Source organism: Trachemys scripta, chromosome 1, assembly GCF_013100865.1.
Source record: "Trachemys scripta elegans isolate TJP31775 chromosome 1, CAS_Tse_1.0, whole genome shotgun sequence".
NCBI lineage: Eukaryota > Metazoa > Chordata > Testudines > Emydidae > Trachemys > Trachemys scripta.
This window is the reverse complement of record NC_048298.1, coordinates 5,805,601-5,815,446: the sequence shown is the minus strand read 5'-3', so window position 1 is coordinate 5,815,446 and position 9,846 is coordinate 5,805,601.

Below are 9,846 nucleotides of genomic sequence, written 5' to 3'. Positions count from 1 at the left end.
ATGGTCATGATCAGTGATTTGTATTAGGGGGACAGCTGGAAGCCCCAGCGGCAGTCAGGGTCCCAGCATGGAAGGTGCTTTGGGCCCAGAGTTAGAGACAGCCCCGGGCCCTAATTTCCACTGAAACCAATGGGAGTTACATGGCTAAATACCTTTGAAGATCTCCCTGTTTGCTATTCAATTTGCACTGGTATGAATGTCTACACTGCGTGGCTGGCAATGGCAAATCAGGCCCGTGGTTGGTTGGTGTCTCTATGGGGATATGGTTCAGGCAGTCTCGGTGCCCTGTTTGAGACGTGCAACCTGGACTCTGCCTTTCCTGGGTAGCTAATGTTTGGAGGATAGTTTTTTAAACTCTTTCTCACTAGGTAATAGGCACTCAAATCACTGCCACCTTAATAACAAAGCTCCTTTTCAGATGTAACAGCCACTTGGACTGAGTGGGTCCTAATCCCTGTCATGTGACCATGTTCTTAATTAACTTTTTGTCATTCGGATCCGGGTCTGGGTCCGAGCTTGGGAAAGGAAGAGACTATTATCAGCTATTTTGTGTCGTCCTTGTATTACAATTCATCCCCCACCCCATAACACTCTTCCTCTTCCCTGACTGATCCCCACCCCCAAATTACTGGAAAATTCAAGCGAGGAGTAAGGGGGTTAGAACAGCAAGTGAAAGACACAAAGAAAGAAAGAAAGAAATTGACTAAAGTAGGGGGAAGGGACCAGTGCAGGGTTTTTCCACATGGCTGCATTACCATATTTTTGCAGACTTTGTCCTAGCTCTTCCACACACACACACCCATCACCTCACCTCACCTCACCTTACCTTTTGTGCTTTTATTCCCTTGGTTTGTGTGTTATGTCTGAATTCAGATTGCAAGTCGGGGTGCACCTGTTTCCACCTTCCATCCACAGCAGGATAAAAGATGAAACTTTCCCCCAAGGGCCCTAGGAAAAAGAGGAGCCTTTCAGAAAGAAACGTGAAACCTATTGCTTCCTCCGAGCTTTCCCCCAATGACCACTCAAAACAAAACACCCCCTCCCTTTGGGGAATGGACAAAGAGAAACAGGGATCCTGTGTGCGTGTTGCACAGTTTGCAAGGTGCCCCGCTTGCTGTGGTGATGATGGCAGGATACAAACACGGAGTGGACAGACAGTGGAGTAGAGCTGGCTGAGAAAGAAAGGACTAAAAACTGAGTTTTGGGAAACATTTTCATCCTGAGTCAGGATGAGAAGCCAAAACCTCAACATTTTTCACAGAATTGAAGTCCTGCAATCTTTTGTTTTGGAAACACTAAAACATTCCCAGAAGCAGGAATATTGCAATGTTTCCAAAATGAAACATACATCTCAGGGTCACTGACTCCCTAGCTGCCCACCTGGCAGGCTGCCATAGAGCCAGGAAGCCGGACGGCTCCTGCAGCCTGGCAACTTGCCCTGTGGGCCTGGAAGTCCTGACTGTTCAGCAGGTTGGCTGGTAGGCCACCAAGAGGTGGGGGAACTGCAGAGTTGGGAACCATTTTCCAATGGACAAATCCAAATTTTCCACCAAAATGGCAATTCTCCCGTGGAAAAATTTTAACTTTGCAGAAAGTGATTTCTTCTGTCGGACAATCATTCTAACGGAAAATTCCCCACCAGCTCTGCTATGGACCTGCGGCAGCTCTCACTTACTCTACCATGTATATGAAAAAAGCATCAGCGCAGACTCTATTGTTTCTCTGAAACCCCTGGTTTGCTCTTGCCAGCTCAAAATTAATAGATTCTAATCGTTTCAGTGCTTCAAGGATCTGCAGAGGGTAGGGTTGCACAGTATGTTTGGAATTTTTGCTTTATGCCCATGTGTATGATTGTCTGTTATGGATTTGATGGCAGGACGCTACCCACTGAAACGCTGTATTATTTAAAAATATATATATTTGGAGGATGCAAATTGCTGACACTACTGTAGGTGGCAACTGTTTTTAAAAAATGAAATTAGGAAGTCAGAGTAAAACGAAGAGATGAACACTGTGTTGGGTTGAATCTGATTAGGTCAGTAACAGTTACAAGCAGATGCTTAGTTACTTTAAAATTTGTATCCCTATATGTAGGCTCGGAAGGACTAGATTTTTACTGGTAAATGTCGGGAAATATTAATTTCACCATACACACACAGACCCAACACAAATATTTCTGTCCATAATAATCAAAATTTACAAACAGGCAAAGTAAGAAAAATGATGCTTGAGAACTTAGAGTTTGATTTAAGGATATTTACTTGGTATATTTTTGACCTGTGAAATTCACAGTTTATGGTTTAACAGTTATAAAACTTTAACTTTTTGGACATCAACATCTACTGTCATTAAATAGTTATTGTCAAAACCCCACCCCCTCCATTTTCTGACCCTTCCATAATTTCCCACAATTATGAAAATTTAAATAAATAAAAATCTTTTTTTAAAAGAAAAACTTAAAAATAAACATCAGTATTATCCGTCAAAATGGGTCAGACCAATGGTCCAGAGACAGGGAACTGGGCGAGATGGACCATTAGTCCGACCCAATGGGGGCCTCCGCAGTAAAATAAGGATATTACCTACTTACGGTACCTGGCTCATGGAGGTATTTGAAAATCAGTGGACGGGTTGGGTTGCTTCATGGCAGCTGGGGACTTGATCCTCCAAGGTGCTGAGCAGCTTTGGATTGAGTCCTTCAAGCACAAGCATTTCTCGCTGGAGGCTTCCATCTTATGGGCCACAGTCGAAACTTTCATTAAAAAAAAAAAAATCTCTAGCCCAGTGGTTCTCAACCTATGGCCCACAGGCCACCTGTGACCAAACCAACACACAGCTTTGGCCCATGTGACATCCTCAGGGCCATACAGGTAGTATATATATTGTGTGGACGTGGCCCACATAATGCATATGTGGCCCACAATGATAAATAGGTTGAGAACCACTGCTCTAGCCTTTCATAATAGACACTGGTGTGGCATTGTCGGCCTGAGTCTGCAGGCAGCCTGAATGAGCTCAGAGAGGAGCGTGAATTGCTCTCATTTACCTCAATTTGATATTAACACTGAAGCTTAATGATGGCAATTTAATGTTAACTTTGTTAACTTTTCACTGCTGATCAAAGCTCACAAGAAAGAAGTGGACAAGCGTATTAACATTTGAATAATCTAATGTGGGCAGCATTTCATTGTGGCCTCATCAGTGGATGGGGCTTGTGTTATGGAAGGAATCTGAGTCACCTCTTAAGGCTTGGCTACACTTGCAGATGTAGATCACTTTGAATTAAACCAGCCTTCGGAGAGCGCAGTAGGGAAAGCGCTGCAGTCAGTCCACACTGATAGCTGCAAGTGCACTGGCGTGGCCACATTTGCAGCACTTGCAGCGGCATTGGGAGCGGTGCATTATGGGCAGCTATCCCACAGAGCATCTCTTCCCATTCTGGCACTGTGGCTTGTGGGAAGGGGGTGGGGGCATTCTGGGTCCTGTCCCAATGCCCCGTGATGCATCAGTTCGCATCCCAGGAATCCCTCTGCTTCCATCCACATGTGGTGCCATCTTTCAATGTTTTTTGTGCTGCGCACTCTGTCTTCCCTTTCGGTCTGCGGGAATGGAGTCCGAACTGCTGAGGAATATGCTGATGAGTCTCACCAGCATGTCACGTTTGGTAGTCAAGTTACTCCTTACGATCCAAACTGACAGTGAGGACTCCGACGATGACATCGACTCGAGTAACGCGTATGACACAAGATTGCTTGTGGCATTCATGGACATGCTCACCACCGTGGAACACCGCTTTGGGGCTTGGGAAACAAGCACTGAGTGGTGGGATCACATCGTCATGCAAATCTGGGATGACGAGCATGTCTGCAGAACTTTCAGATGAGAAAAGCCACTTTCATGGGACTGTGAGGACCTCGCCCCCACCCTGCGGCGCAAGGACACGAGACTGAGAGATGCTCTGACGGTGGAGAAGCGGGTGGCTATTGCAATCGGGAAGCTGGCAACTCCAGATAGCTACCGATCGGTCGCTAACCAGTTTGGAGTGGGAAAGTCGACCATTGGAATCAGGGCTGGCTCTGACTTTTTTGCCGCCCCAAGGAAAAAAAAAAAAAGGTGCAGGGCGGCCGGACCCGGAGGCAAAGCCAAAAAAACAAACAAAAAAACCCGGGCGCAGGGCAGCCGGACCCGGAGGCAAAGCAAAAAAACCCCAAACCCCTGGGCGCAGGGCAGCCAGACCCGGAGGCAAAGCAAAAAAACCCAAAACCCCTGGGCGCAGGGCGGCCGGACCCGGAGGCAAAGCCAAAAAAACAAACAAAAAAAAAACCCCAGGGTGCTGGGTGGCCAGACCCAGAGGCAAAGCAAAAAACAACAACAACAACAAAATAGGGCAGCCGTGCTGCCCTAGGATTGGACGGAATGCCGCCCCTTAGAATCTGCCGACCCAAGCATGAGCTTGCTTGGCTGGTGCCTGGAGCCGGCCCTGGTTGGAATCATGTTGATGCAAGTTTGCAGGGCCATTAATCGCATCCTGCTCAGAAGAACCGTGACTCTGGGTAACGTGCATGACATTGTGGCTGGCTTTGCACAAATGGGTTTCCCTAACTGCAGAGGGGCGATAGATGGGACGCATATTCCAATTCTGGCACCAGCCCACCTAACCTCCAAGTACGTTAATCGGAAGGGCTATTTCTCTATGGTTCTCCAGGTGCTTGTGGATCACCGTGGGCGTTTCATTGACATTAACGCAGACTGGCCCGGAAAGGTTCACTCTCTCTCCACTCCCGAGCTTTTAGATTCTTGTTAAGTGACTGCAGCATTACTTCATGCAGCATGTCTTCTTTGCTTCTACGTGGCCTCTTCCTGAGTCTTTCCAGTCTTTCGGACGGTGATAACACGGACGGCTGAGATCTCAAGGTTGCATCTGTAAAGGCAAAATGCAACACTTAACAGAAACATCATTGTTCACACCAGACAGAGCAATGATTCCTCTGTACTTAAGGAGGGCAAGCACAGTCTACACAATAGCATAATTTGCCAGTCCCAAAGCAAGCGCACATAACCCACGGGAGCCCCAAAATGGTGAGTAATCACAGGGTCAAGGGGGACTGATTGTTTCATGGCTGCACTGTCCTCTGGGTTTCTGTGCCTTAGGGAGAGCCAACGGCTGCAGGGGGCCCCTATACTGAACACTGTCTCCACATTTTCCACAGGAGTTCATCCTGGACGATATCTCGCTGCTGAGGGTGACCTGGGAAGCAATGCGGCTTCCGCCCTGGCCCATATGCAGCTTGCCTGTGTGCAGCAATGGTCCCCCACCCCTCACAGCACAGTGGTGCGGACATGTTAGCCTGACTGGGACAAGGACCACAGTGGCTCTCCCAAGAAACCTGCGCAAGTGCATTGCCCAAGTTCTGGCTGAGACCTTTGAAGGGATCACCGAGGCCAATTACCGCGGTGTGAAAGAGCACATCAATGCCCTATTCCGCCTCTAGGCATGCATGCAGCCCTAACCTCCCTCGCCCCAAGAGCCCGCACTGAATAACTTCCTTCCCAAAATAAAAGCTGCTTACCGGGAACCTCCTCTGGTGTTTGTCCTTCCCCAAGCACCGGCCGCTGCGACTGGCTGCCTTCCTCCTGGCTTGAGAACAGCTCCTGGCTGCATGCATCTAGGGATTCCAGGTGTCTTCCTCCTCCTCAGCACCATCGCTCGCGCTTTGCTCCTCTTCCTCCTACCTTGTTGAACTGGGCTCTGAAGTGTCCATGGTGGTACTCGGAGTGGAGGTGGGGTCGCCCCCAAGTATTGCATCCAGCTCTTTGTAGAAACGGCATGTCGTGGGGGCAGCACCGGAGCAGCGGTTTGCCTCGCAGGCTTTGCCGTAGGCATTCCACAGCTCCTTCACTTTAACCCTGCACTGCAGTGCGTCCCGGCCATGGCCTCTTTCCATCATGTCCCTTGATATCTGCCCGAAGGTATCGTAATTCCTATGGCTGGAGCGCAGCCGGGACTGGACAGCTTGCTCCCCGCAAACACTGATGAGGTCCAACACCTCGCCATTGCTCCATACTGGGGATCGCCTGGCGCGTAGAGGCATGGTCACCTGGAAAGATTCGCTGAGAGCACTCCACGCCTGGCTGAGCAAACAGGAAGGGGATTTTCAAAATTCCCAGAGAATTTAAAGGGCGGATCTGACAGTTGGTCACCTGAGGGCAGGGCAGTAGAGTTCAAACTGATGACCAGAGGGGCTAGAATAGGCATTGTGGGAGACTTCTGGAGGCTGATCAGAGCGCATTAACAGACCAGGGTGTCTGCACTGGCACCGCGGTGCTCCAGTGCGGGCGCATCAAACGTTATTCCACTCACCGAGGTGGAGTACCAGGAGGGCTCTAGCCGCAGAGTCAGAGCACTCTCCGTGCCTTGCCAGTGTGGACGCGTCGTGAGTTAGAGCGCACTGGGCTGCTTTAATGCGCTCTAACTCGCAAGTGTAGCCAAGTTCTGATCTCATGCCTAATAAGGAGTGCTAAGGTAATGATTAGAAAGTGTTAAGTAAACACTACATACTGTAAAAAGAACAGGAGTACTTGTGGCACCTTAGAGACTAACAAATTTATTAGAGCATAAGCTTTCGTGGACTAGTCTCTAAGGTGCCACAAGTACTCCTGTTCTTTTTGCGGATACAGACTAACACGGCTGCTACTCTGAAACTACATACTGTGTTGTTAGAGATGCTGGGTTTTGCTTCAAACTGAAAACAATTGGTTAACCAACCCAGATTGAAACTTTTCAATAATCTACTTTTAAACAATAAGTACTGGAAAAAAAAACACAGAAAACAGCAAAGGGCCTTTAAGCAGAATTCACATGCAGGCCACTGTAAAAGGCAACCTGTGTCACCTCATATTCATGTCCTCTTTGGCTCACTTCTTGGTGAGTGGTGCCAGGAAGTGGTGCGTGATTTTTTGCAGTATGAGAACCCAGATAAGAACACTGTTTAAAAAGAGCTCTTATGAGTTTTTTGTTTTAAATGGGGCCTGAACTTATTTCTCTGCTGCTGAAACAAACCATTTCTGCTGAAATCTATGTTTTCACAACAAATTAAAAAGCCGATTTGCCAAGGAAGTGACCAGGCGGCCAGAAATAGACCCCAGAAATGAATAAAACCGGAAACTGAAAACTGGAAGTCTTAACTGTTAAATAGCATTGGACACGTATGTGGCACTTGGAGTGGAGAAAATAGCATATTGGCAATCCAAGTACAATTCTATTTACAGCAAACCCGAAGTGAGGTGTGTTCCAGGCAGATGTAATTTCTCAAGGAGCAGAGGCAAGAAGGAATCTTGACAAACAAGTATTTATGCATTTAAAATATGTTGTGCATAGCTAGCTAGACACACGCCGCGCATGTGATAAGCAGGCTGCTTGGGGAAGGAAGGAATAAACTATTCCTCAAGAAGGAAACTCATCTGGACTCCGTCCTTTGCAATAAACCTGTACCTGATCTAGATGCTCAGAAAACAGGTGGTAAACACGCAGCACAGTTCTCCAACTGGGGCTTGGGACCCCTGAGGGGGTTGCAAGGTGATTACATGGGGGGGTCGCGAGCTGTCAGCCTCCACCCCAAACCCTGCTTGCCTCCAGCATTTATCGTGGTGTTAAATATATTAAAAAGTGTTTTTAATTTATAAGGGGGGTCGCACTCAGAGGCTTGCTATGTGAAAGGGGTCACCAGTACAAAAGTTTGAGAACCACTGGTCTAAATGAAACTGCCCGCTCACAACCCTTGCTGGAGAAGATTCTTGGATGTTTTATTTACCAGCTTTACTTCAGAGGGGCTTGCTCTGCATAGATAAAAACAAAACAATTCCCCCCACCTCTCCTCATCCCCCACCCCCCACACCAATAAACCTACAGGTCTTACTTGGGCCAAATTCAGACTGTAGTCTGGCAAAATTTCAAGTGTATTCTGAGGCCTGCAGGATCACAATCATACAGGGCAATTGGATGGCTTTATGGAGAAAGAACAGGAGTACTTGTGGCACCTTAGAGACTAACAAATTTATTAGAGCATAAGCTTTCGTGGACTACTGCCCACTTCTTCGCATGCATATGCTCTAATAAATTTGTTAGTCTCTAAGGTGCCACAAGTACTCCTGTTCTTTTTGCGGATACAGACTAACACGGCTGCTCCTCTGAAACCAGTCTTTATGGAGAAAGTGGGGAGAGGTAGCAGTGGCCAGTTGGTATTTCCTGTCAGCAAGATAGATAGTGGATCTTTGGGGAAGGGGACGTGATAGACAAACTAAGTCCTCTGCTTTTCATTGTGTGTCTTTCCCCGCTCCTTGGGTAGAGGCCTTGTTTCTTTCCCTATGCACGTAACAATGAAGGTAGAGGCAAGTGGGAATGTCGCTCTTTATACACAGCTCTGTCTGTTGTACTAAACCAGAGGGTCCCAGCCCGTAGGTCACTACCCACAAAATGTTCACCAGCAACTGTAGCGGGCAGTTCTGAGTGAGTGACCAGCTCCCAATCCTCCTCTGATGCCCAGAAGCTCCACTCAACCCAATGGCTGGTTGTCAGAGTGACTCCGATAAAGAACCTCAGGAATCTACGCCTCATTTGTAGCACTGGGGGAACAGTATAGAGGGATCCGTGCGCTGCATTAGAACAGGACCAGTTGTGAGTGACTGAATGAGGAATGCAAATGAGCTCAATATTCTTTTGCTTTTTAAAAAAAAAATTAGAGATGGGGCCTGAACTAAAACCCCAGATACAAACAGTCCTGACCTGGGGGCTTTATAAATGCAAATCGGAACTTCCCCACCTGAGAAGGTGTTTTGGTTCATTCCGTGTTTGGATCGGAGACTATAGAGAGAGGTTTAGCCTGGAAACCTAGATCTGGTGCTGGAAGGCTGGATCTGGGAATTTGACTAAGTCAGGCCCACCTCTGCTCGAAACCTAGCACTATGCTGAACCAAACTGCACGGGTCAAGTCAATAAGGAAGACCCCTCCCTGCATGAGAAGCATTTTGGGGCAAGGCTCACAAGCTTCAGTGATGGACGCTATAGAAATTCTCTAGATAGGGCTGGCCTTAGGTTTCATGGAGCCCTTTGAGAAATAAAACGTGTTAGTTCCCTCCAGCTATAACAAGGTCTCACAACTCCTATCTACCTTTCTCTCCCGGCTGCTGCCTCTTTCTGCAACTGCCTCTCAGTCTTTTCCAATCCCCCCACTTCTTTGTGAGGCTCGGCAGCCTCTAAAGACCACCCCACCACTACCCCACACGGATTAGGAAGCAGACAGGGCCAATGAGGGGGGGGGCCAGGAGGACCATTTGGCCTGGGCCTCAAGCTCAACAAAGAGTCTCAGATTTAGACACTTGTTAATTGTTTGGCATTTGGTAAGTGTTGCAACTTGTTTTTATGCGCATCCCTATCGGACCAAAATGTGACTCACTCTTTCAGCTTAGAGCTGCAAATTTAAGCAAATAAAAGAGGTGTTTTGGTAAAAGACACAGATTTTGTCATATTAAAGAGTTAAAAATGTTCATAAATATTAATAAAAATATATCGGTTCTGATGGCACAAGATTAGATCTTGATGAACGTGTCCTCTCAGATCAGCTGATTATATAAACAAACCACTACTAGTGGCTGGTGCTGGATCAAGTGCGTGTTGAGAGGTAGAGAATTGTTACATTTTAGTGCCTTATTTTGGTCCCTTGTTTTGTTTTTATGTGTCGTCATTTTTTATTTTTATTATGGCTAGGGGATCTCAAAAGCTGGAAGTGTCCTGGGCCTCTCTGGACCTCTGAGAGGGCCTGGAAGCAGATGATCAAACTTCCAAGGCCA